Below are 26332 nucleotides of genomic sequence, written 5' to 3'. Positions count from 1 at the left end.
TTCACCAAGTGAAAAGCAACTTTTAAGGAATAATAAACCGATGAAGGAGGTGGTAAAGTGGGAAGCCTGGTGTTGAGATCTCCTGATTTGTGTTAAGCAGATTACAGGTCAAGCCTTATACGTACCGTATCGACTACAAAGCTTGTGAATTCAAAAGAAAGGTTTAGCTTTCCATTCTGTTTGGGGAAATACCAATATGTTTTGGGAAAACCATGCAAGACCCCCTATTCCTCCTTACGAGGAACTATTAAACACGTCGGGCAAGGTCAAATCCAGCACGTCAGATCTCATTGATTTGATTGGGAGAGGTGTGCAGTATTACTCGAAAGTATGTTTTTACAGTATATATTCTCGAAGCCGGCCAATGTGACTGGAGCACCTCTGAGCTTCTTCTTCTTTCATCATCATCATCATTCCTACACAGATCTAGTAAAAGTGAACCCCACGGAGCTCAGTGTGACAGCCTTAATCAAGTGTTTGTCCTTCCAGTTTAAAATAATTTTAAAATCCTTGGCTCGATCTGGGTCGTGCACGCACTGTAGCTATCAAATGCTAACATCCCCGCGCATTTCCTGTGAAAGTAACACGGAAATTAAAATGTTAAGCTGCCGCGCAATCTTTGGGCTTTGAATTTCCTGGGCTGACAACGCTCGCTTTCCCTGGGGCCATTTGTCAAGGTCCCGTGTTGCATTATTTTATCTCGAACGGTAACGCGACCGACTCCTTTCAAAGCGTCTCTAGAACTTAATATTTATCCCCGTTTAATGAGTCCCAATACTGACCGTTCTTCTTTCCAAAGCCCTAATGTGGCCATAACCTCTGGCGGGCCGAGGGGGGTGCGATTTGAGCGACGCCCCTCCGGAATGGACCACAGGCTACGTGTCTTTTAATTTATTGCGCGGAAAAGTTATTGCTGTGGGGAAGGGAGAAAGAGATGGAGGGAGGAGGGGGGCGGGTATGCGAATAATAACTGTTTTGCCACTAAAACCCAGAGCAGCCCCCGGGTCAACAGACCACAGACATGGTTCCAGCAGCTGAAGACAATTGCCTCGATTTCCTGTCCCCTTTCATGTGGCTGTTGTTAGTTTAAAGCGCAGGCAGGATGTGGAAAGGCAACACCGAGCTGAGATGCCCGCGAAGCCTTTTGAAGGCGGGTCTAAGGCATCCGCTGAGATAGCATCTGATAAATCAGAGAGCTTTTGCAAATGGAAGGTAATAGACCCCACAAGCGGAGCACATTTTCTTTTTCAAGGTTTTTCTGTTCTTTTTCGAGGGCGACGAGTGCTGCTGCGAAGACGGGGCCCTTTCTATCCAGAGCCCCCCCACACCGAGTGGATATTGTACATATGCAACTTTTTAGCTGCATCTGGTTCGTTTTACGAGCTCGCAGCTCTGCGGGCCGAGGCGCACTCACTGGCGATCCGCAGAGGGCAATTGACCTGCGGGTGGAAACGTTTTGTAGGATAAATGCATCCGCGGGAAGCAGCCCCCCCCCCAAAAAAAGACACCTCCATTACAACTGGCAGGGTTTAAAACGTTTTCCTGGACGGTCTCCTGTTGGTCCCACCGATCCCTGGAAGAATTAGACTAATTCCTTTATAGTAGGGAGGGAGAAAACCTTAATGGGATTCTGCTCTCTCTCTCTCCCCCACCCCGCGTTTGATTTCCCTTTGATCTTCAGGAAACAAACCTTCCTGCATTTTGCGTGGCTCATTAAACTAATAAGATTAGGAAGATTAGCAACACCCCCCCCAAAAAAAACCCAACAACAGTCGCGTGGTGGGCATGACTAATTGTTTCCATCAGTTCCAGATCTTTTACTTTATTTAGAATGATGGGGTGGGTGGGGAGGCGTTGAGTTACAGAAAGCGGAGCTAAAAAGGTCGGGACCACACATCAGATCAATTAAGGAGACTGGCGGAGACAGAAAAAGGGTGTGGGGAGGGGGGGGGAGAAAGTCTGGACGGTTTGGGGGCAAATGGGTGGCAATTAAGTCCAGGGAAAATATATTTACAGCGTGTGTCTCCTACTCTAACGAGGGGGCGGGAGAAAGGAGGGCAGCTTCGAGCGGAAAGCCTCGCAGGGAGGGGAATAACTAACTCCGGTCCCTGCCCGCTACTGCATATGCATAAAGAGGAGGCGCTCCGAGTTTAACTGCGTAGGATTTTATGACGTTCGACGGCCCCGATTGGCGTATCGTCACAGAAGGCGGTGATTGTTCTCTCCCCCGCCCCGACTCTTGATTTGACTCGACCGCGCCTCCCCCGTGACGCAGAAGCGCAGCTGCCCAATCGGGGTGGCGTTAGAGTCTTTCCTGGCTCGTAGCAATCCGATCTCCTCTCTGGAACGTCACATGGAAAACGCCCCTTTCGTCTTGAGGAGTAACCAATAGGAGAGCAGCATGCAAATAACATCCCGCGGATAGAAGGCGCTGGTCCCGCACAGGTGGGCGTGGCCGTCGCCCTGCGACAGGGACGATGCTGGTTGGTGTGACGTATACGGTTGTTTTGCATCCGGGGCTTCGACAAACTTGGTTTGCGGAAAGCAAGGCTGATGTTTTAGTTATGCAAATAAAGAGCCGCCTCTGCTTCCCTCGCCAAGGAGGAAGATCAGCACAGATTGGTGAAGGCTGTAGTGGGAGGGCTCGTCGAGCCAGCCAATCGCGATTCAGGAAAACGCCAGAATTAGTTTAAAGATTCTTGCTGATGATATCTGTCACATCTAACTCTGAAAAACACCTGTAAAATACTAATAATAAGCAATACGTTTAATTCATCTGTCTTTTAAATTATTATTTTTAATCACTGCCCAACTAATGCTATCGCTTAAAATATCCACCAAAAATATATCCAAACGGCGGGCGACATAACATTTTGGAATACGCCACGCCACTTTAAACAGATTGAAACAGATTATGGTATCAATAAGTATTTGACATTTATATAGTGCGTTTGTGCTCAAGGTGCTTCATGCATAAATCGTCTCTGTTGTGCATATATTACTGAAAAATTCAGGGGGAAAACACGCTTTTTCTTGACTCATTTTAAATCAGGTAATTTTTAACATTTAATTTCGCAATTGATAATAATAAGCAATGGATGTAGAGGCCAAGAGAGCCAAACTTAAACTGTACAACTTAAGATAATGTAATTTTTTAAAAGTCAGATTTATATTAATGCACTTTGTTGTTATTACTACTTTTCAAAGACTTTTCAGACAAATCATACTGGTAAACAAAGCTGATCTGTGTGATTTTATGATGTGAAGTTTATTATGGTGTATTTGCCTCTCGCACCACAACCTGTTTTCTTACCGCAGAAGGCTTTCATATTGCCCCAAGAACTACGCAGCTCCATTAGTGCCTCCAGAAAAGTAATGTTTTTGTTGTATATATGTATTGTTGTAATCCAGACCCTCCAAGTGTCCCTATTTTCCAAGGATGTCCCTGATTTAGAGAAGCTGTCCCGCTTTCTGATTTGATCCTGGAATGTCCCACTTTTCATTTCCCTATTTTCACTGGAGAAATGTTGGAGGGTATGGAGTTATCTGACCCTCCAAGCCATCTGACGGCAATCCTGTATATGGAAGTTTTTTTAAAAAATGTTTTATGTTTTTATACATGTTTGAAGCTGCCTAGAGTGTCTGAGGAAACCCAGTAAGGTGTTTGGGGTATAAATAGTAAAATTTTCATTATGGAATGGGATGTCCCTATTTTCATCGGATAAATGTTGGAGGGTATGGGCAATCTGTTTTTATGCTTTAACTACTTTTTATGAATGGTAGTATTCAAATATTTTTTATAGATAAATAAGCGGGGTGGTGCACAAAGGTGATGTTCAGTGCAAGAGAAACTCCTGCTTTGGGGGCATCCTATTTGCATGCCGAGTTGAAAAGTATGTGTTATGAACCGGAATGCTGCCAAAGGAATTGTGTTAAGAAGATGGAGAGTGTTTGGAGTTAACATGCACCATAAAAGCTTAATCGAACACTGAATCTCTGTTGGAGGCACATACTTTACCCTGGATGTAATTCATACTGAGTTTGGAAAACAAGAAAGCAAAGTTTATTAAAGAAAATACACACTTGATGAGAAAGATCCTTACTAAACTAATGTAGAGATACTGTCAAGGCTCAGGGATTCCTATCCCTCCGCAGGCTGCGGCCAAAGAAGCAGATTACACGAAGAGTCCTTACCACATAATTTATTCAGTATTCTCAGAGAGAGACAAAGGAATGTAGCCCTTGTTGAACAATGGCGTTGCTTCGAGTAAAGCCCAACCCCCTACATCTCTCTTATCCTACGTCATCCCTGCACCGGCTGATCTGGGCTTTCTGCTTGTGAGCTTTTTGTTCTACTACTCTTAATGCATGCTTAGTCCTGGGAGAGGGGGGCTCAGGAATGGTCTCCAAAGACACTGAGTCTGTCAGTTGTCTCCCCCCCCCCCAGTGTTTCTTCTTCCTGCTGTTCCTCTTTCAGTATTTCCCAGCTTTCCCCCTTGCAGTCTCTGAACTATGTCCTTCTGCAAACCACTGTTCTAACTCTATACTGTCCTCCTGTTCTCAGGAAGGTTCAGGAGAGGGAGGGGCACCATTCCTCCTCAGTCCAGCTCCAGACAGATACAAAGAGCCATGCTTTCTCTTTGCTCATAGGAGATAGGACCGGCCCACCCATGAAACAAGGTGAGGAGACTGCTTCAGCCTCAATTCACATCTACTCTTGGCCAATAGGAGGCACTGCTGGTCTCCTCCCATCACTGTTCCTGATGTAGATGTTCACTCATCCCTTCTTACCTAGTGGTGCGGGAGGGGCACCATTTTGTGGTTCGCTTCAGGTGCTAAAATGTCTTAGGCTACATCCGCCACCTGAAATTTGGAACATCTTGGCCTAAATGTGTCCACAACTGCTTGACTATTTTTAATACAAGAATAAGAAAAGAAATAAACCCATTCTTATTTTGAAGTGACTTAACCAACCAATGTGATTGGAGAGAGCTCCAAAATCCACCGTTAGCTGGTAGCTTTGTTAGGTCCAACAAAAACATTGCAAAACACTGCACAAGCTTTTGAGTTCTCCATAATTCTTTGTCAGATGAGGTGTTACACAAAGCAAGCATTTTTGGGATGAGGAAAATGAGATCTGCCTTTACACTCTGTTGGAAGGCTGAAGTTAAACCAATTAAAATGTGATTCCCATTTACAAGGATCTGGATTAAGTTAAGCTCAAAGGCAATGCAGAACCCGAGAGCTGCACAATTGATGTGTCCATATTAGTGCTAAAGAATTAGCACAGGCAGCTGGTGAATCATTAATTAACCACAGTCGTTGTCTGAAATAGAGCTCAGGGGATTTCCTGGAAGTAGGAAGCACTCATTGCTGTGATCTGGTTTCTGCCTCATAAACAAGACTGTGGCGGGAAAGGGGGTAATGTCTGAGATTCACACCATAAACAGAGAGCAGCTACTTTGGAACCAGCGAATAATAAAGAAGTCTAAATCCCAAGACGTTCTGTACAGACAGAGGCTGTGTCCTATGCAAACCAGTTGGACAGATGCATAATGTATCCTTGGGTAACAGCTCAGCATTTCTAGATAATTAATAAACTAGGATCACTGTGGACCACACATTAATGATCTTTAATCACTAAAAGAAATTTAAATTAACATCACCATCAAAGGTACATTCCTTCATTGTTTACTGAGACAGAAGACCCTCAACAACTTTGGTCCGGCTCAACAACTTTGTCCAGAATTTGGATGGACTTATTCTGGATCAAATTGTTGAGTAACGGAGTTTACTCTTGTACAGTACATCTGTTGATATTGTTTTCTTTTAAGTGAGAGAGAAAATGGCACTGTTGGGTTTGCTTCAATAGAGCCTTGTGGAAGCTTAAACTGTCTGCCCGGCTTGCACGGAAACCTGGTGCAGATGTTCAGGTTGTTGGTTGCTCTTAGACAGGCAGCAGTCACCACCAGTTGTGAGATGGGAACAGTCGTGTAGCATGGGGAGGGGGACACAGGGGTGGTTCTTCCGGGTGCAAGATTGTTAGGGGCACAGAAATTCAACACCTGGTGCTGCCTCGATACAGCTGTGTGCTTCTATTGCTGGGCTCCATTGCAAACGGTTTCGAATCAAAAAAGTGTGAATCAAAAAGTGTGAATCAAAAAGTGACATCTCCAGACAACGGGAGAACTCTTCTTTTCTTATCTCTGTGGCTGCGATCTCCTGGGTGATATGGACGCTGTTAGGCAGTTGAATGTCCACACGTACTCCATCCATTTTCCTCCTCGCCTCTCCACTAGCAATCCATGCTACACCATTGGATGGGAGTGTTGGAGAAAAATGAAATGCAGAACTATAACAGAGCCAAGAGAAACATGATGCCCACACACACATACACACAAGTTGTTGTGGCTAATCCCTGTGACTGCCCCCACCCTGTCCCAACCCATGACGTATCATGCCCCCTGTTCCCCCCACCCGCGGCTCATCCCTGTGACCGGTCCCACCATGTCCTGACCTATCCCGTCCCCTCCTCCCCCAACCCCCACCCAGGCGACTCAGTATCTCCATTTGGCTTAGCCTGTAAAGGGTTTGGCCTAGTATGTAAACGGCAGCTGAGGTGCTATTGAGAGGGAAGGTTCTATAGGTGTAGTACCAGTGTAGCTGCCGCTAGAGGGCGCTGGTTTGCAACCTGGTTTTTTCCACCAGAATGCATTTTTGTCTGAGTGGTGTTTTTTGAAACACGGGGTTTTGGGGGTTTTATCAGGCACAGGTGTGACGTCTGTCTTTGAAAACAGTATGGGCTTGCTCTCATATTCGCATGCAGCATTGTGTCAAAATTTGAACGCAATCTGTCAAGTGGTTTTGGTGAAATGTGGATACTAACGGACATGGCCAGTTTACATTTACACACACACACACACACACACACACACACACACACAAATGAGCAAGAAGAATTTCTCCAACTAAGCCATGCAAAATAACAGCACACTATAACTAAATGCAACTAATAAATTGGAGGTGCTTCCTCACTTTGATGATTTAGCAGCACCCAATAATTCCTGCTCTATTTTCAGCAGCAAGTGGAATAGCAAATCTGCTTTCAATCTCCTGGACTCCAAATAACATCCACACGGGGGCAGTCCTGTTTGCCCAGCTGCAGTTTTTCCCTTGGGGTGGGTGGGTGCTGATATAGAGGCAAAGCTGTTTAGAAAAAGAAAGGTGGAATTGATAAGAGTTGAAAGGCGAGATGGACCACACAAAAGGGAAATGGTCAGGGCTGGCTCTAGGGGTAGGCTGGGTGGCGCGGGGAGCAGGGAGGCGCCGCACATCACGCGGCGCCCACCCACCAGGGCGGGGGCGCCGGAGCGATCTCCGCACCACGCTGCCAGGGCACCCGACCTGCTTGAGACGGCCCTGGAAATGGCTATACAATCCATGCATGTAGAAGACCATAACCAACCAGAATAGCAGTGTAATAGGCCATCTATACCTGGAGAGATAGCACAGCTGTTCCAACAGGTTTAAAAAGAGAGACAGATTTCCTGAGCTTTAAAGATGAACAGGGAAAGTGAACAAGGGCAAACATGGGAGGAGGAGCTTTTGCTCACAATATCATGCAGATGCCTTGTAAAAAATGAGTGAACAGATAGTTGCTTTTCTGCAGTACTTCTGCAGATTCTTTTTCTGAAAGAAGTGGCTAACTAACATAACCCTCACCAGGGGCGTAGACGGGGGGGCAGTTGCCCCCCCCGAACACAGGCATACCCAGGGGAAGTACGCCCCTAAAAAAGGAGAGAGAAAAGCAACTCTCTCCGCGCCTCACTCTCCCCAGTGCGCACTGGCAGGGCCATCTCTAGGCCCGGGTCCGATGGTGCGGGGCGCCAGGCCACCAGGGGAGCCACTGTGCCGGAGGTGCGCGGACCTGGGGCCGCCTCCGCCACGCGCAGGGGCATTGCAACAGGGGGCAGGCAGTGCCCCCTGGCGTAGGGCCGGCCCTATGGCCAGGCTGGGTTGCGCAGGGATCCGGCCCTCCAGGCGGCAGCCGCGCTGCGTGCTGTGCCCTCCTGCCCGTCGCGCCGGGAAACAGGGCAGGGTGGGGGCGCCGGAGGGATTTGGTGCACCACAAGAAGGGGCTTTGCACCGGCCAAGAGAGGGGGGTCATCTCCCAGTTGCCTACAGTTGCAGAAGGTGCCTAACCTTTTTCGATAGTTCCTGGGGACTCGGAGGGGGGTGGAGGAAAGGGAAAGAAAGGGCAGGAGGGGGGAGGGAGGCAGAGGACGAGGGGGCGGGGGCGGAATCTCCCCCAACCCCCTCCCCAAATTTTGCTCTCAGGTGTCCGCGTTTTCAAGACAGTTTCGGCAAAACATTTCTCCCCCTTCCCACTTTTTTTTTTAAGGTGAGTGCAGGTTGTCCCGGGGGGGGGCAGGGAAAAGAGCAGGGGACTGCCCCCTCCCCTTGGGGGGGCCTGGATGTTGGCCACGCCCCCTGGGGATCCCGGCAACGTCATCGCCAGCAAGCCAATCGGGTGGCTGGAGGTGGGGGCATGGCCGGGCCCCTTTTAAACTTGACCCCCCCCCCTAGATTTGATCCTGGGAACGCTCATGACCCTCACCATTCAACATTGGTTCCCATCTCTTTTCCTTGCAGAACTGTGTCACTTCATCATGCATTGCAGATTCGAAGACTAATAATAGATAAATTATCTCAATCATAGCAATTATATCAGTAATTATATCAAGTAATTGTAATCATCTCAGTCCGCCACATATTACAGCAGAATTTTCTTAAACACAGGTTTGGTATGAGCAATGATACAAAGGTGAGTCTAAACTCAGTGTTTTGTAATTTCACAGTTTTTGTTATTTAGTTGTTTAATCGTGTCTGACTCTATGTGACCCCATGGACCAGAGCACGCCAGGCACTCCTGCCTTCCACTGCCTCCTACAGTTTGGTTGGACTCATGTTCGTAGCTTCGAGAACACTGTCCAACCATCTTGTCCTCTTTCATCCCCTTCTCCTTGTGCCCTCCATCTTTCCCAACATTAGGGTTTTTTCCAGGGAGTCTTCTCTTCTCATGAGGTGGCCAAAGTATTGGAGCCTCAGCTTCAGGATCTGACCTTCCAGTGAGCACTCCGGGCTGATTTCCTTCAGAATGGAGAGGTTTGATCTTCTTGCAGTCCAAGGGACTCTCAAGAGTCTGCTCCAGCACCATAATTCAAAAGCATCAATTCTTCGGCAATCAGCCTTCTTTATGGTCCAGCTCTCACTTCCATACATCACTACTGGGAAAACCATAGCTTTAACTATACAGACCTTTGTCGGCAAGGTGATGTCTCTGCTTTTTTTAATTTCACAGTTAGAATTTTACAAAGAGGCAAAGATGCATTTCAAGTAAAAGTTGCAGGAAGAATTTGATGGAGTCCCATATAATTGAAATTGGGAGGAGATGGAAGTGAGGGTGGGGGGGGGGAGGGTTCAGGCTCTTTAGCTATCCTTGTTCTATGTAATAGATAATATATGTCATACGCAAAAATATTCCATAGCTTTTTTATGGGAGCTGTCTCAGGCAATCCACCAGGCTGGGATGTCTGTAGATTGGGGGATGGTTTTCCTCCACTCAGCCTTCCCATCTTCTGCCTGAGGAATGATGCCAGTCATGGACATAGCCGGGATTTTTGCTGGGGGGGGGGGGAAGAGAACCTCAGATCTGTATTGATTTTTATTGATGGGTGTGGGGTGCAGCTATGCCCATAATGCCAGTGACATTCTGCCAGAGGAGAGCTCCAGCATTCTCAAGGAAATGTGTGAACAGACCAAAGTGCAACTGGTAGGAAGCCCCCAAATGAATCACACTGTGGCTGGGGTGTGGCTGAGAGCCAGGTCAGGACCCTGATCCAGCCTCATTTGCCAGGATGGCACCAGGATGGGTCCAATTGCCTGGTGCAGTGCTTTTCCTGCTCCCCACCTTCCCTGCTGGCTGGCTTGCATTGCAGGGCTATAGATCAGGGATAGGCAACCTAAGGCCCGGGGGCCGGATGCGGCCCAATCGCCTTCTCAATCCGGCCCACGGACGGTCTGGGAATCAGCGTGTTTTTACATGAGTAGAATGTGTCCTTTTATTAAAAATGCATCTGTGGGTTATTTGTGGGGCATAGGAATTCGTTCATTTCTCCCCCCCAAAAAAAACACCCCCAAAATATATAGTCCTGCCCACCACATGTTCTGAGGGACGGTGGACCAGCCCACGGCTGAAAAAGGTTGCTGACCACTGCTATAGATGCTACAGTGGCCCACAACTGCATTAACCGCCACCAGGCAGCAGTCAGGGTCAGGATTGCAACCAAAGACAGTAATTACTAGACAATGGGAACAAAGACTCTCTACTTGAAAGACTTACAAGTAGGTGTCACGTGGTGGCTATTCTGAAGATGATAGAGAAAATTATACATCAGGCTAACATTTTGATCTTTGTTTATCCATTTTTTTCTGCATCCTTTCTCTCTATGAAAATAAATAAAAATGGAGCAAGATTCTCTGGAGTCGACCCCTAGGATGAAAACACTCCAAATGGTATTCAGAAAATAATATCACTGCGGATAATAATAATAATAATAATAATAATAATAATAATAGTCCCCATCTCTAATGCTGTTCATTCTACACAAAACCCTGTTAAGACAAAGGCTATATTCTGCAAGATATAAAGTACTTACTGCTCTGCTAAGCTAGTGATCATGTGGCAAAACAGGTTAGCTTTGTATAAGGCATTAAAAAGATTTTTGGGATAAAATACATTGTTCCCAGGAAAACTTTGATTCCATATAGTAACATTTAAACTCTATAAGAAGGGTTTTGGTTATGCTTCTTTTAGATCTGGTTTCCATGAAATTGGATGTGTGCTGTTTTGGGGTATCTCTAGAGAAAGTTGCATATAAATATTACAGTGCATAGATCAGTTTTAATAGCATAGATCAGTTACACAGTAACTGTTATGGGGATATCTGAACTGGCGATATCTGAAAAAATGGGTCCTAGGCAGAAGCCAATACAAACTGCTGTTTGTCTAGCTTCTGTTCATTTTAAATGAATTTGCACAGGAAGCTCCATTGAAATGAATGAACACTTGGGCAGTAATGGTGCCAGTGGCTCATGCAAAGTGCCATTAGAGTTGATATTCTGCTGCTAAACTCCACACCTCTATTTGAGTGAAACCCACCATGGCATTTTCTCTTCCTTTGAAAAGAAGCTTCTTCAAACATCTGTCAGTATCATCGGAAATGAAGGACCATTATGTGGCGGAGAAGAACATAATACCGTTAAGATTTAAAGAACCAAAGAATGAGTAAGGAGACTTTTCTCCGCTAAGCAGTTCCTTTCAATATTGAATAAGTTTGAGAACAATCCAATCTGCTGGGTCAAGACGGGGTCAGATTTCCTGACCTCCCCGCTCCCACATCTTGATAATCTAGAAAAGAAAATCAATTTTGGTCTCCGAGTTTGTGAAGAGCTCATAATTGCTTTAGTCCAAAGCAGAGAATTGCTGCTATTTCTGCCACCTTTCAATCCTTAAGAGATGGGGTATCATTTTTCAAGGCCAGTATACTGTCAGGATTAAATTGTGTGGTAACCAAGTAGAAAGATTTCTACTTGGAATTAGATTTCTCCTCATCACAGTGGTCCTTTGCTCAGAACCAAGAGGCTTTCTTCACCATTATCTATGGCAAGATTGCCACATGTGGTTGTGGTTTTTTTGTTTTGTTTTCTTGTGGGGTGTGGGGAGCAAATTGCTGATGGGAAACAATTTTGTCTTTTCAAGGCCGTATTTGGTGTTGATGGGCATGGTGTGCCTTAACACGATTGGACAGGTGAAGCTCAGTCCAGAATTTGAACTTCAGTCTTTATTTACTTTACAGTAAGATGCATTGCCCAGTTATGCTGCTGTGACTTCAGACAGAAACTGAATCCTATGGCTTTTATTTTCCCTGCATTCACACTGTTGTATGTTTCATATGGGTGCTGATTGCATTGAACCTAGAATCCATGAAAACGTACCATTGTCAATCTGTTAAGAAGCTATTGTAGGTGAACTAATGGGACATGCAACAGAATATTGTATTGTAGTGTGCTCCTAGGCAGAAATTCAGCTCAGATTTTAACACAAATCTAACTAATTCACTAATTAGTGAATTAATCTCTAATAGGGACGTGGATGGTGCTGTGGTGTAAACCGCTTGCCAATCAGAAAGTCGGCGGTTCGAATCCCCACGACGGGGTGAGCTCCCATTGTTCGGTCCCAGCTCCTGCCAACCTAGCAGTTCAAAAGCACCAAGTGCAAGTAGATAAATAGGTACCGCTCCGGCGGGAAGGTAAACAACGTTTCTGTGTGCTGCTCTGGTTTTGCCAGAAGCGGCTTAGTCATGCTGGCCACATGACCCAGAAAAACTGTCTGCGGACAAACATCGGCTCCCTCGGCCAGTAAAGCGAGATGAGCACCGCAACCCCAGAGTCGTTCGTGACTGGACTTAACTAACCTTTTAACTAATTCACACTTTCCCCAAGTAATATGCAAACTGAAGCACAGCTAGCCTTAAAAACCCATACTTCTCTGAATTTGGGGACACAGTTCTTCGACCAAATAATGTGCACAAAACTGTGTATACTGAGGGGAAGGTGTGTGCAGATTTATATATATATCTGCAACTAATATTCAGAAAATGCATACTATTAGGGATCATTGCTTGCAGAATGTGTATATCAGGGGAAATGCCATTTAGAAATGTGTCTGGCTAGGGTAAAGGAACTGCGAGATAAGATTGAACAATAAAGCCAAATGGCGGGAGGGAGGGAAGTCATAGCTCGACAGAGCGATGTGTAAGAGGAGGAGATAAGAGGTTTTGTATTCCTTTTGTTTCTGTGTTGTTTGTTTATTTGGAAAATTGAATAAAAATGATTTTGAAAAAAATATATAGAAATGTGTCTGGCTAGCATCCTGTATCAACTATTCCAAAGGTGCTTTCATGACAATGTATGTCATCGTAGATGTGTGACATACCGTAGTTTGCCCAGAGATAAACTAAGTAAAATAAGGTGGAAAATTAGATTTCAACCTACGTTCTTGATCCAGCAAACTATTTTCCTTTTGACGTGGTTAAATAAGGGGGTTTGTCATGCTGGTCATATGACCCGGAAGCTGTCTGCAGGCAAACGCCGGCTCCCTCGGCCTATAGAGCGAGATGAGCGCCGCAACCCCAGAGTCGGACATGACTGGACCTGATGGTCAGGGGCCCTTTACCTTTACCTATTGTTAAAAGATGGAGATTATGGAGGTCTAGCTTCCCCCTAATAATACAGAGGTATAGATAGGGGGATGGGATTCACCTAACAAGTCCCATCAACAAAAGCCCTGCGCAAGGTCTTTCACTTGCGCAAATGGGAATTGCCCCCACTCCTCCATCCATGTGGCACCATCATGCCCCTGAAATTGGTTCAGGGAGAGGTGGGAGACCTCCACATTTTTCCCACCTCGAAGTAGCAGATTGAGAAGTTTGCTGAGGACTGAATAATACAACATTCCTCCCCAAGAAAATTCACAAGAATAGAGGGCATTTTTTGTTTGTTTGTTTGTTTGTTTGTTTGTTTGTAAACAGTTAGTAGGCACAGGGGTTCAGTTTAAGGCAGAGAACCTGTAGTCCTTGAGATCAGGGTAGTGAATCTTTTTTTAGCCTGAGGGGCCAGATGCAGAAATGCATCACCTACCCTGGAGCCAAATGTTGTTGAATTCCAGCTCCCATCAGCCTTGGCCAGCCAGCATGCCCAATGGTTAGGGATGGTTGGAACTGTAGCCCAGCACATCTGGAGGGGCCACAGGTTCCTCAGCCCTGGTTTAAGGACGGGGGAAGAGAAGCCATTCAGATAAGTGGAGGACAGATGGTTGTATTGGAGGAAATAATAATTTCATAAAACTGTATTTTGATGATTCCATTTTCTTTTGAGTCTATGGCCTAGCTCAGGGGTTCCCAACAAAATTTTCTCGAGGACCCCTCATCGAGCCGCTATTGTGACAAGGACCCCCATTAATTCCTAATCCTAAAATTAAAAAGTGAGAGCCAAATTAAGAGTCTTTTTATATTTTATATTTATACGTTTTTTACAGTTCTTCCTCTTCATCTGTAGGCCTTTGTCATTTTAACGAACCACTTTTTAACCAACGGTCCATTTTTAACTACGCGAACTGTAGCTTCCGCGAAAAACAACGCTTTGTTTACAAACACTACTGTTTTGCAAAGAGGCAGCGCGCGCCAGGGAGGAGGGAGGGGAATGGAGAAGACAGGGTACCTGCGCAGTAGCGCACAAATGAAGCTGACGCGCGCAAAGCATCTTGGGGAGGTGAGCGTTAGTAGAATGTGCGCGCTGCCTCTTTGCAAAACAGTAGTGTTTGTAAAGTGCCACCTAACGGCATACAGCAGGACTACTGCCTCTATCTAATTCTAGTTTTGCGCTAGACTCTGCTCATGCAGGAAGCGGCCAAAACAAAAAATCTGTTATCATACGAAATATATTTAATATATTATTTATTCTAATAGCATCTTGCGGACCCCTCTGGCATAGCTCGCGGACCCCTGGGGGTCCCCGGACCACCTGTTGGGAACCACTGGCCTAGCTAAACTAAAATGGCCTGCACCTGTCTTTTGCAGTACAGAACTAGCTACTTTTAGGTACTGTACACTGTGAACAACCATTTCGGAACACTAAAAAGAAAGAAAAAACAATTGTCAGAATCTATGGTGGCCATTGTATGCATGGAAAGAGAATCAGCTAGGCATGGCAATTGTGATTAATCTTGAATTGTTTTGTAGGCAGATGAAACGAAACACTGGAAGGCATTTAACGAACAGGAAAATTAGTCAAAGTCTTAAAAAAGAAAGACGCTGAAAAATGGCTATGTATAATCATGTGATATTATGATGAGGGCTGATCTGAAGAGCCAAATGATTTTGATTGGTTCAGGATGATGACATTGTGTTGCAAGTACAGTGGTACCTTGGTACTCAAATGGCTTGGCTCCTGAACAAATTAGCTCCCAAACGCCGCAAATCCAGAAGTGAGTGTTCCGGTTTGCGAACATTTTTCGGAAGCCAAATGTCCGATACGGCTTCCGCGGCTTCTGATTGAGTGCAGGAAGCTCCTGCAGCCAATCAGAAGCTGCGCCTTGGTCGTCGAACCGTTTTGAGAGTTGAACAGACTGCCAGAATGGATTAAGTCCGAGAACCAAGGTCCCATTGTATTAAGACTGCTGTGATCCTTTGATTGGTGAATAGAAATGATATGTGTAATTTGGAAGTGTATTAAAAACACTTTTGATGTGGTTCTTTGCAGCCTCCTCCTTATTTTTGAATGCCAATGCTTATCACCTATGGGGGGTGGCAGCCCCCTCAAATATTTTATTGGGGGGGGCAAAGGGACCTTGGCCCCTAGGAGTTGGTTCCTATGCCCCAGAGACTGATAAGGTTCAATGGGTAGCAGCTGAAAAATATAGAGGATGGAGGACTTTGAATCTGTTACAAAGGCATCAGCTTTATGGGCAATCGGGAGTGCCAACTTGGCCCCGCGACCATGGGTGCCCGGGTCCGTGGGTGCCATGCAGCGTGCATGGCCCTGGCACTGAAATTTGTGGGTGCCTGGACTCTTATGGGGAATTTTGTGGGTGCCCGGGCACCCAGGGCCCCAGAGAGTTGGCACCTATGTGGGCAATTGTATTGAAACCTCTTTGGATTGTTCTGTGGTGGAGGGAATTCAACCAGGAAAAAACCCGCTCCACCCTGTGAAATTGTTCGATTTGATCAGCAGGACAGGCAGCAATTTGGAGTCTAAGCGCCTGCCATGCTTTTAAATATACACCAGGGGGCACCATGCTACCACATATGCTACAGTTTTGCTAATTGCGTACCCTCCCCCCACATTTTACTTTTCTTTCTCTCTCTCTCTTTTTTTTTTTGGTAGATGCAGTTGGGGAGAAAACAAACCAACAGCCATTCCGAAAGATGATGTTTCCCAAGGGGGCAAAGAACAAATCCAAATGCAGGCACGATGGAAAGGGTTGGTTTTTGCACCACGTAATGTAGAGAAAATAAATTCTTTCCCTACTAAAGTGCGGCTGATCATATTTGCAATGTATTTTATGGCAATTTCTCAAATGCAAGACCTGCTTATCTTTTGCCATACTGAATTGCAACACTCCCAAGTTACACTTTGGGGTTGTCTCTTCTTCTTTCAGAAGATGGAAGTTGCGTTTTATTTGAACTCTCCACTCCCCCCTTTTTTTGCAGCGACTTTGCCATCATTTCCCTCCTACTTTGTAGTATTTTTAGATCTCCGTTCCAAGTCTGATGGACTGATTTAGCATTGCCATTCGGAGGAACTGTCTTTCTTCTGCTCTGGTTGAATTAAAACAAAACAAAACAAAACCCTACAACAGATGTACCCATTTCATTCCCCCTCTCCTTTGTTTGATTATCTTTGCTTCTGCCACTGTATAGAATCACTTTCTGGGCGCTGCTCCCTCCTTCCAGATTTCTCCTTGTATCGAGTTATTCTTCCTGCCTGCTAGTGGCAGCCCTACAGTTAGGCTGAGTGAGGCAGTTGTCTCAGGCAGCAGAAGCTGAGGGACAGGCAGTGGGCAATGATATGTGTAGCACTGTACCCTGTGCTCCCAAAGCTAGCCTGCTGCTTTCAAGTGTGGGGTATATCCAGCCTCATATAACCTACATACATAACTTTAATTAGTGCTTGAAGGGGTTAAGACCATAGAGTAAGCTGTCCTGCCAGGTTACACACTCTCACATTCCACCATATGAACCCTACCAATAAGGAGGTCTAAGCTGGATGCTCCAAACTTGGACCACATGGCTTAAGTAAGCCATCTTTGCATGGGTGTAGCTTGGGGGGGGGGAGCTGCTGTCCCAGGATCAAGTAAAACAATAGAAATACTTAACCAATTGACCAATCACGTCAGTTCTGCCCCCCCCAATAAAAACCCTGGCTACGCCCATGCATCTTTGTGCTTCTATACAAATAATTTAGAAACCCTTACCATTTTGGAACCTAAGTCATATTGCCTGTGTTTCCTTGCTGGTGTATGGGAAAGCACATGAATGTGACCTTTGAGGAGTTTGTAAGGAAACTATTTTTTAACATATGGTCTCTTCTATGCTAAGGGAAGTGGGGAACTTAGGAAGCAACTTAGAAGGGGACATTTTAAAGGTCTGACAGCCTATATTTCCACGCTTTACTTTGCTGCTGCATCCTTTGTGATTTTAAATCTCTGTTGGGGCTCTCTCATGAAAGAGTACTTGCCCCAAACCTGGATCTAGGCATCCAACAAATTGTCCTTTTTATATTTTACCCAATCTACGGTATTTCCCCTTTTAACCAACTCAACCAACATCAAGTGCAATTGAGGATGGCCCTTCCATTGCCTCAGGCCTTGCTACCTGGTTTTTTTAACTCTCATTTGTTCCACCCATATGGATACAGGATAGCATGAGCTAACCATGGGTGATGTTTACACAGAAACAGATCTCCAAATGTGGATTCTCCTACAGACGGTGCAACAGCATTCAGGCTTAGCAGCGTCAGTTATGACAAAATTGATTGCCTACTTCCAGTAATTCTTTCCACCTGCTGTCTCACAGAATGATCCACACTGACAGGCTCTTCAAGGGTCTTTTGATGGGCAGCTGGTGTTAACAGGGGCAAGCTTTTAGAAGAATCCATTACAATAAGTGATCCAACACAAACAGATTAAAAACCATGCTGCAGAATGGGCTCTGGTTCACATTCTCTATTTAAAAACCCTGTTATTATTTTTTTTTAAAGACTCCTTTACTGTTCTTTACTGTTGATCTAGGGAAATGGAAATGCATATTTGCATTTTCTGTACTTTTGGTGAGGAGAAATACGAGAATTCAGTAAATTTACTTTGGTCTTATAGTCAGGGTACTAAAGCTTATATGCCAAGGAAGGGGAACTTGAACCCTCATCTCATAGTTCCATGCTTCTTTTGCTCTACTGGACCATGTTGTCTGACATCCTGGGCACCTGCAGACAGTCACTTTTGGGGGGCAGGATTCAATGGCATACTGGCAAATTCAGGTTGCACAATTAAAGTTCATTATTGCTCTTGCACAACAACCCTCCCATCCGACTTTTTGCAGCAAAGAAAGTGGCAGGAAAACACACTGGATAAGGAATGACAATCACTCGATGCAACATCATATAGCCTCCCTGAAAACAAATCAGAATGAATGATCCATAAGTAGCCACCCCCTGCATCTAACCTCTTTGAAAATCTGGTGCAAACAAATCAGGTTGAATGCTCAATATGCAGGTGGTCTGGAAGTAGGGATGGGGAAGAAATAGGACTCTGTTCACATTCAAAGGCAAGCTACCTAGTTTTCACTTGCTGAAACAATATGCGCACCAAAACACAGGCCGCCTTCAAAATTCCCACATCCTCAAATTTAGCAGTGCTGTTCTCCAGCCAAGTAACCAGTGTAAAGTGTGCACAAAACTGTGTATATTGGTGGGAAATGACATACCAAAAATGCATGATGTTAGGCAATTTTATTTTTAAAAAACATGTTTTAAACTTTAGAAAAAAATTATTAGAAAAAAAAGACACACTAAAATGTTGTTGAGTTTTCATGTGGGCTTCTTTGTGTTAAAAAAAGAGAAACATCACAAACCGATGTAAAAATTTGGGCAGTTGGTCTTAAAAATGGGGAAAGGGGTAACGGAGAAAAACTGAAATGTACCCCTAACTGGAGGCCCCCCCCCTGTCTGTATAGCACAGTGATAATCTAAACCATGTAGGTGGGCTCTGTTGTGACGTGGGGTTTGTGATTTCAGCTCTTTTCACATAACATGCTGGAGACAGTTCTCTAGTAACAGCTCTTTATTAAAGTGAACAAGACTGAAGACTGAGGAGAGGAAAGCTACATTTATAGGGACAGGGGACTAGCTAGGAAGGGATACATTTTGGAGGGAACAATATCAAGCAATCACAGTGCTGCCTTTTGGAGGGAACCAATAAGACAGAGGATCCAAATACAGCAGCTTAATGAACCAATAGTAGCTGTACCCTCTGGAACCAAAAGGCAGTTACTTTATCCTAATGCAAATACAGACAATAATAATACAGATATAAAATCCTTTGACTCAATACACAACACCCCTCCCCCCCTAGTGAGCACAGCAGACGTAATCCCTCAGGTACTGTGGGGTCCTACAACTTCTACCTGATCTCCTGACAACAGGTGTTGCAGGTTCTGGATTGGGTGTTACCTGTGGTGGAGGGGCTGCTATAGGGGTTTCATCAGGAACAGATGGAGTCCCAGACATCTCAGGGTCCCCGACCTGTACCTCGTCATCCTGAGGACTAGCAGACCCTGGTTCATTTGCTGAAGCCCCTGGTGACTGCACCTCTGGGCCATCTTCACTCTGGTCTCGCAGCTGTGCGTCATTAGCCAGGGATGAATTATCTGACTCCTCCCTGCTGAGCGCCCGGCGCCTCAGCTGATCTATATGTCTCTTCCAAACTTGCCCATTTTCCAAGGTCACATAATAGGACACAGGTCCACTAGCCCGGGTGATCACACCGGCCACCCACCGCGGACCTCGTGAATAGTTCCTCACCCAGACCAGATCTTCAGGGGCGAGATACCTTGTTGTGTCAGTCTCAGCCTGGGGGGTTGCTCTTGAATTACGGTTTGGCATTTTATCTGGGTGGACATAATCCAGCACCGTTACCAGTCTTCTACCTAAGAGCAGCTCGGCTCCAGGGAGTCCTGGACTGCTCCCACCAGTGGACTGGTGCTCTGGCCACTTCTGGCCGCACCTCTTGGCATGCCTTGCATGTTCGTACCCATTGTTCTATGTTCTGGTCCATTCCAGGCCACCACACATAACATCGGGCTAGTGACTTCATTCTGACCATTCCCGGGTGTCCCATGTGAAGCGTCTCAAGAACCCTGTTTCTCAGTGGTGCTGGGATGATCACCCTATCTCCCCATAGGAGACAACCCTTATGCATGGACAATTCGTGCTGCCTTGTCGCATAAGGCCTGAATTTTTCTTCATGCGGACCACCTGGCCACCCCCTCCCCACCCAAGTGAGCACACGGGAGAGAACAGCATCTTTCCTAGTTTTCTCAGCTATATCCGTAGCTGTTACAGGAGCCCCCGGAAGTGTTTCTAGCATCATAATGTGCTCCGCCGGAGCAGGATCCTCATTGCTCCCGCCAGGAAGGGGCAATCGACTCAGCGCATCAGCATGGCACAACTGTTTCCCTGGCACATGGGTCAAGGTGTACTGGAACCCATTCAGGAATATTGACCAACGCAACATTCTGGGGGAGAGAATTTGTGGCGTTTGTTTGTTTGGGTTGAACAACCCTAACAGTGGTTTGTGGTCCGTTTCAATGGAGAAATGGCGACCGTACAAATAATCATAGAACCTTTTGATTCCGGACACAATAGCCAGTGCCTCTTTATCAATTTGAGCATAGTTGCGCTCTGTGGGCGACAACGTACGGGAATAGAAAGAGATGGGCTTTTCCGACCCATCCGGTTCCCTATGACTCAGCACAGCCCCCAGACCGTATTGAGAGGCATCACATGCCAGGACCAGCGGCTTTGACTCATCATAATGAGCAAGGACGCTCCTGCTACTCAGCATTCCTCGCAAGGAGTCAAAAGCCTTCTGCTGCTCCCGCCCCCATCGCCACACATTCTTTTTCTGCAATAGTCTATGTAATGGTTCAGCTACCGAAGCTTTCTGGGGTAAGAACGAATGATAAAAGTTAATAAGTCCCAGGAATGACTGCAACTCCGTCTTGTTCTGTGGTCGTGGTGCCTCGATGATGGCCTTAATCTTAGCATCTGTGGGGTGGATGCCTGATGCATCAATTTTAAACCCCAAGAAATCCACAGTTGGCACCCCAAAACTGCATTTTTCTTTTTTCAGTTGCAACCCCACCTCCTTGAACTTGAGCAACACTGCACGGACACGCGCAACCAGTTCCTGTGGGTCTTTTCCAGCAATCAAAACGTCATCAAAAAATGGCAAGACCCCCGGCAGACCTCTTAACAGGCGTTCCATGAGCCCTTGAAAAATCCCTGGGGCCACACAAACTCCGAACTGTAATCTGTTAACTCTGAACGCCCCTTTATGTGTGACAATAGTCTGTGCTTCCGCTGATTGTGGGGTTACTGGCAGCTGTTGGTAAGCTTGTGCCAGGTCAATTTTGGCGAACACCTTGCCCCCAGCCAGTTTAGCCAACAGATGTGATACGACTGGAATGGGGTATGAGTTTCCCCTGAGTGCCTTATTGATAGTACATTTGTAATCTGCACATATCCTGACTTCCCCATTTGCTTTAAGGGGCGTGACGATTGGAGTCTCCCACTTAGCAGAGTCCACGGGTGAGAGAACTCCCTGCTTGACCAATTTATCCAGCTCTGCCTCGATCTTGGGTTGCAGTGCAAATGGCACTCGCCTTGGTTTGAGTCGGATTGGGGCCACCCCGGGGTCCAACTCGAAGTCAACTGGGGGCCCTTTGTAACAACCCAGTTTTCCATTAAAGAGACCAGCAAATTCCTTGCATAATGCCTCGCTCATCTCAGGGCAGGTTTGGATTGAATTAAGCCCTGAGATACTCAGTCCCAGGGCGGGGAACCAGTCAGTGCCCAGGAGACTGGGGCGACTGCCCTTCGCAATCACCAGTTTGAGTACAGCCTGTTTGTCCCGGAACTGTACTCTCACGGCACACATTCCCATAACATGGATGCGGCCTGCTGAGTACGACTGCAAGGTTGCCGGGAAGGGCTCCAGAGGGGGCAACTTACCCCTGAGGAAGAATGTCTTCGCGGTCTGCTCCGACACGATGGTGAATGCAGATCCGGAGTCCACCTCCATGTCGCACTGCTGACCCTCAATCTTCACCTTGACGTGTGCCTTGCCTTGCGCTGGAAACTGCACGGCCCTCCCGTTGATCTCCGTTACGTAGTGGCAGTCCTTTAGAAAATGAGTTGCTGTGGGCGGTCTGCGATGCTCCAGTCTAGGTGCTCCTGTTGCTCCCGACGCCGCCGATCTACAGACCCTGGCGATGTGACCCGTCTTTCCGCACGTCCGGCACATAGCATCCCTGAAACGACAACTCTTCCGCTCATGGTTTCCGCCACAACCTGGGCAACTGCCTCGGCGATCTTTGTGCACTGTGCAGGCCTGACGCACCAACTCGACCCCACGGACTGGGCTCTGGCTCGGAGTAGCCTCTAGCTCGTCCATGGCATGCGCAACTTCTATCTGTGGCTTAGTGGCCTTGCGACTGGCATCAAGCTCCTCTCTTTCATAATTCTCCGTGGCGGTGGCCTCCTTCAAGGCTGAAGCAAGGGTAACCTCTTCTTTAGCCACGATGCGTCTTCTGGCTTTCTTGCTGCTCAGACCACCAATAAACCGATCCAGGAGAGTCTCTTCCAGATTTTGGAAGCCGCAATGCTGAGCGAGCTTCCGGAGCTCAGCCAGAAATGTGGATACAGACTCCCCAGCACGCTGCTGCCTCTTATGGAACTCCATCCGCCGGGCCATCTTGGTCTCAGTAGGCGCCAAGTGGCTTGTTAGGCAGGCAAGAATATCTTTGAGAGATGTCTCACTCAGCTTCGCTGGAGCAAGTAATGCCTTGGCCAGCTTGAAGGTCTCGGGCCCACAGTAGCTCAGGAATGTGGCCCTTCTTTTGCTGGCATCGGTGATCCCTTGAGCCACTGCAAAGAACTCGAAGCGTTCGACGTAGTCTTCCCATGTGTGGGGCTCTGATGGCTGGAAGGGCTCCAATACCCTTGGACTCTCCATTGTCCTAGCGGGCAGGGTCGTCTTCTCAGCTGGCCAGTGAGTCTTGTTCTCAGCTGCAATCCGGACTCTGAGGCAGGGCTGTGTTTAACCGCTCCTCAGCATTCCGGATCCCACCTTCGTCGCCAGTTGTTGTGACGTGGGGTTTGTGATTTCAGCTCTTTTCACATAACATGCTGGAGACAGTTCTCTAGTAACAGCTCTTTATTAAAGTGAACAAGACTGAAGACTGAGGAGAGGAAAGCTACATTTATAGGGACAGGGGACTAGCTAGGAAGGGATACATTTTGGAGGGAACAATATCAAGCAATCACAGTGCTGCCTTTTGGAGGGAACCAATAAGACAGAGGATCCAAATACAGCAGCTTAATGAACCAATAGTAGCTGTACCCTCTGGAACCAAAAGGCAGTTACTTTATCCTAATGCAAATACAGACAATAATAATACAGATATAAAATCCTTTGACTCAATACACAACAGGCTCTGTGTGTGCTTGTCTAGTAAGATGGTTCAATGTTAGAAAGGGGAAGGAAAAAGAAAGAAAAACATGGGCTTTGGGGGAGGGATAGAAAAAAAGGGAAACCAGCTGACTGACTTCCGTTTGAAAAGCAGGGCTTGTGACTATGACAAATGCAAAAATACAAAATAAAAAGAGAAGCACTGGTGCCGGGGTTTATTGGAAGATCTCAGCTGCTCAGTAAACATCAAAATGCGGTAAACAAACACTGGGCCGAAGTCATGAATTGTTTGCCTTGCCTTCTTGATCATCAAGAAAAGCAAGTTTGAATGCTGCTCATAGGAATTCAGAGTTTTCCAATCCCCCCTCCCCGGTTGTGTCCCTGTGTTAACACGGCGATGCACACCATTGGCCCAATCTGACATTTCATATTGGAGCTGCCCATGAAACAGCCAACCGGAGCTGTTGACACACAAACCTTTGGAACACTCTCCTCTTATTGAGGCAAGGGTGACCAGCTCTAGTTCACAGCGCATTGATATTTCGATGCATCCAGTTGCTCCCAAAAGATTCATTGGGTAATTCGTTACAAATGTTAAAAAAAACAAAACAGCAAAGGCTGCCAGAGTCATGGAAACTGTAGAACCGCAAGGGTACTGAGTTACATAGCATGGGGCCATTCTGCGATGGGAGAGTAGATGTCAGGTAATGTTCTAGGACAGGCACCCCCAAACTTTGGCCCTCCAGATGTTTTGGACTATAATTCCCATCTTCCCCAACCATTGGTCCTGTTAGCTAGGGATCATGGGAGTTGTAGGGCCGCAGTTTGGGGATGCCTGTTCTAGGAGAAAACAGATACTTTGGCATTAACTGCCGGATCCATGGCAGAGCAGCTGTTTGGGATGAAGGAGGTCCCAAACTTGGTCCCTGGCATCTCCAAATAGGGCTGTCTGAAACCTGCCTGCGTAGACAATATTGAGCTAGATGGAACAATGGTCTGACCCAACATAAGGCAACTTTCTATGTTGCTAACCTTCACCTGGGAGAACTAAAAAAAAGACATAGACATCCAATGAAGCTGAATGTTAGAAGAGTCAAAAGAATGTACTTCATGCAGCACGTGGTGAAATTATGGAAATTGTTCACAGTGATGGCCACCAACTTGGATGTCTTGGATTAGAAGAATGATTATGGCTATTTATTGTTGTTGTTGTTGTTGTTGTTGTTGTTGTTGTTGTTGTTGTTGTTATTTATATGCCACCGTTCATCATAAGATCTCAGGGTAGTTCAAATAATAAAGGATTAAAAACAAGTAAATAATTGAAATAAAACAGCAAAACAATAAACCCCCCCTTCCCACAGACACATTTAAAAGGCTGCAGAATATTAACCGGCCCAAGGCCTGGTTGAAGAGGAACGTTTTCATCTAACACCTAAAATATATACGTATAATGAAGGCGCCAGGCAAGTTTCCCTGGGGAAAGCATTCGACAAACAGGGAGCCACTACAGAAAAGGCCCGTTCTTGTGTTGCAGCCCTCCAGACGCCATGTGGAGGAGGCACATGAAGAAGGGCCTCAGAGTCTGGGAAGATTTATGGAAAAAATACATGGAGGATCAGGCTATCAGGGGCTATTCGGCATGCTATGCTCTGTCTCCATATTCAGAGGCAGTAATGCTTTTGAATACCAGTTGCTGGACACCACAGGAGGGGAGGGGGCTCTTGGGCTTGGATCCTGCCTGGGGGGGTTTCCCACAGGCATTTGGTTGGCCACTGTGAGAATAGGATGCTGGACTGGATGGGCCACTGGCCTGATCCATCGGGCTTTTCTTAGATTCTCCCCTGTTCCAACGGCGCTGGCAGTAGACTTTTTACCTCAACGCTGTTGACGGGGCCACGTCCTCCAGTGCACCTGAGGAGAGCAGATTAGCTTACAAAGCGCAGCGCAGGCAGCTTAGCATGCAGACACACAGAGACAGAAATCCCTCAAGACTTCACCAGACCTCACAGCATTTACCACACCCCTTTTGCCAGTCCCATGGGCGTAGCCAGAATTTATGGTAGTGGGGGCAGGACACCCACCTGTCACGTTCCAGAACCTGCGACGCAATTGGTCCGTTCGCAGAAGCCACGCCTATCGCTCAGTCGGGCTGCCAGTTGTATCGCTAGAATGCGCCACAACATCATCCAAGCGACTTCAACGAGCATTTCAATCTCAAAGACAGTGGTACCTTGGTTCTCGAACTCAATCCATTCTGGAAGTCTGTTCGACTTCCAAAACGTTCGAAAACCAAGGCGTGGCTTCTGATTGGCCCCGGAAATAATGCCGACAGCCAAAACGAATGTTCGGCTTCCGAAAAATGTTTGCAAACCAGAACACTTACTTCCGGGTTTGCGGCGTTCGGGAGCCAATTTTTTTGTCCACTAAGCCGTTCAGGAACCAAGGTACCACTGTATTCTAATTATTTCTACTTTTAATTAAATGTTTTTCTTTCTTTCCTTGATTTAGGGGAGGGCACATGCCCCCCTGCCCTGCCCTGCCCCCGGCTATGCGCATGCCTAGCCCTGGAACTAGAAGTGACTACCATTTTCAGGATTGTGACCATTGCCTTAATTTGTCACTTCAGGAAGGGCTGTAGTCAGAGACACCAACCTCTGCCAAAGATTGCAGGGGCGCTGTTGGTGTGAGCAGCACAAGTCTCGAACTCATGTCGTCGGGAGGAGCCAGGGCAGAGCCCAATGCAGTGCCAGCTTGGCTTCAATGGCTGTTGGCTCCTCCTTTCTGACACTCGGCCTTCTCCTGGTGCTGCCATTGGGGTGGCAAACCCACTCAAAAATATTGGAGGGTCCAAAAGAGCTTGGCCCCTAGAAGATGTTGCCCCTGGCTGTAGCAGATATGCTTTGCTTGCAAAAGATTCCAGGTTCAACTCCTGACATCTCCAGATGGGCCTGAGAAGGAATCACA

The sequence above is a fragment of the Zootoca vivipara genome, chromosome 12, assembly GCF_963506605.1.
Source record: "Zootoca vivipara chromosome 12, rZooViv1.1, whole genome shotgun sequence".
Classification (NCBI taxonomy): domain Eukaryota; kingdom Metazoa; phylum Chordata; class Lepidosauria; order Squamata; family Lacertidae; genus Zootoca; species Zootoca vivipara.
The sequence above is the reverse complement of the archived record's forward strand: the minus strand, read 5'-3'. Positions refer to the sequence as shown.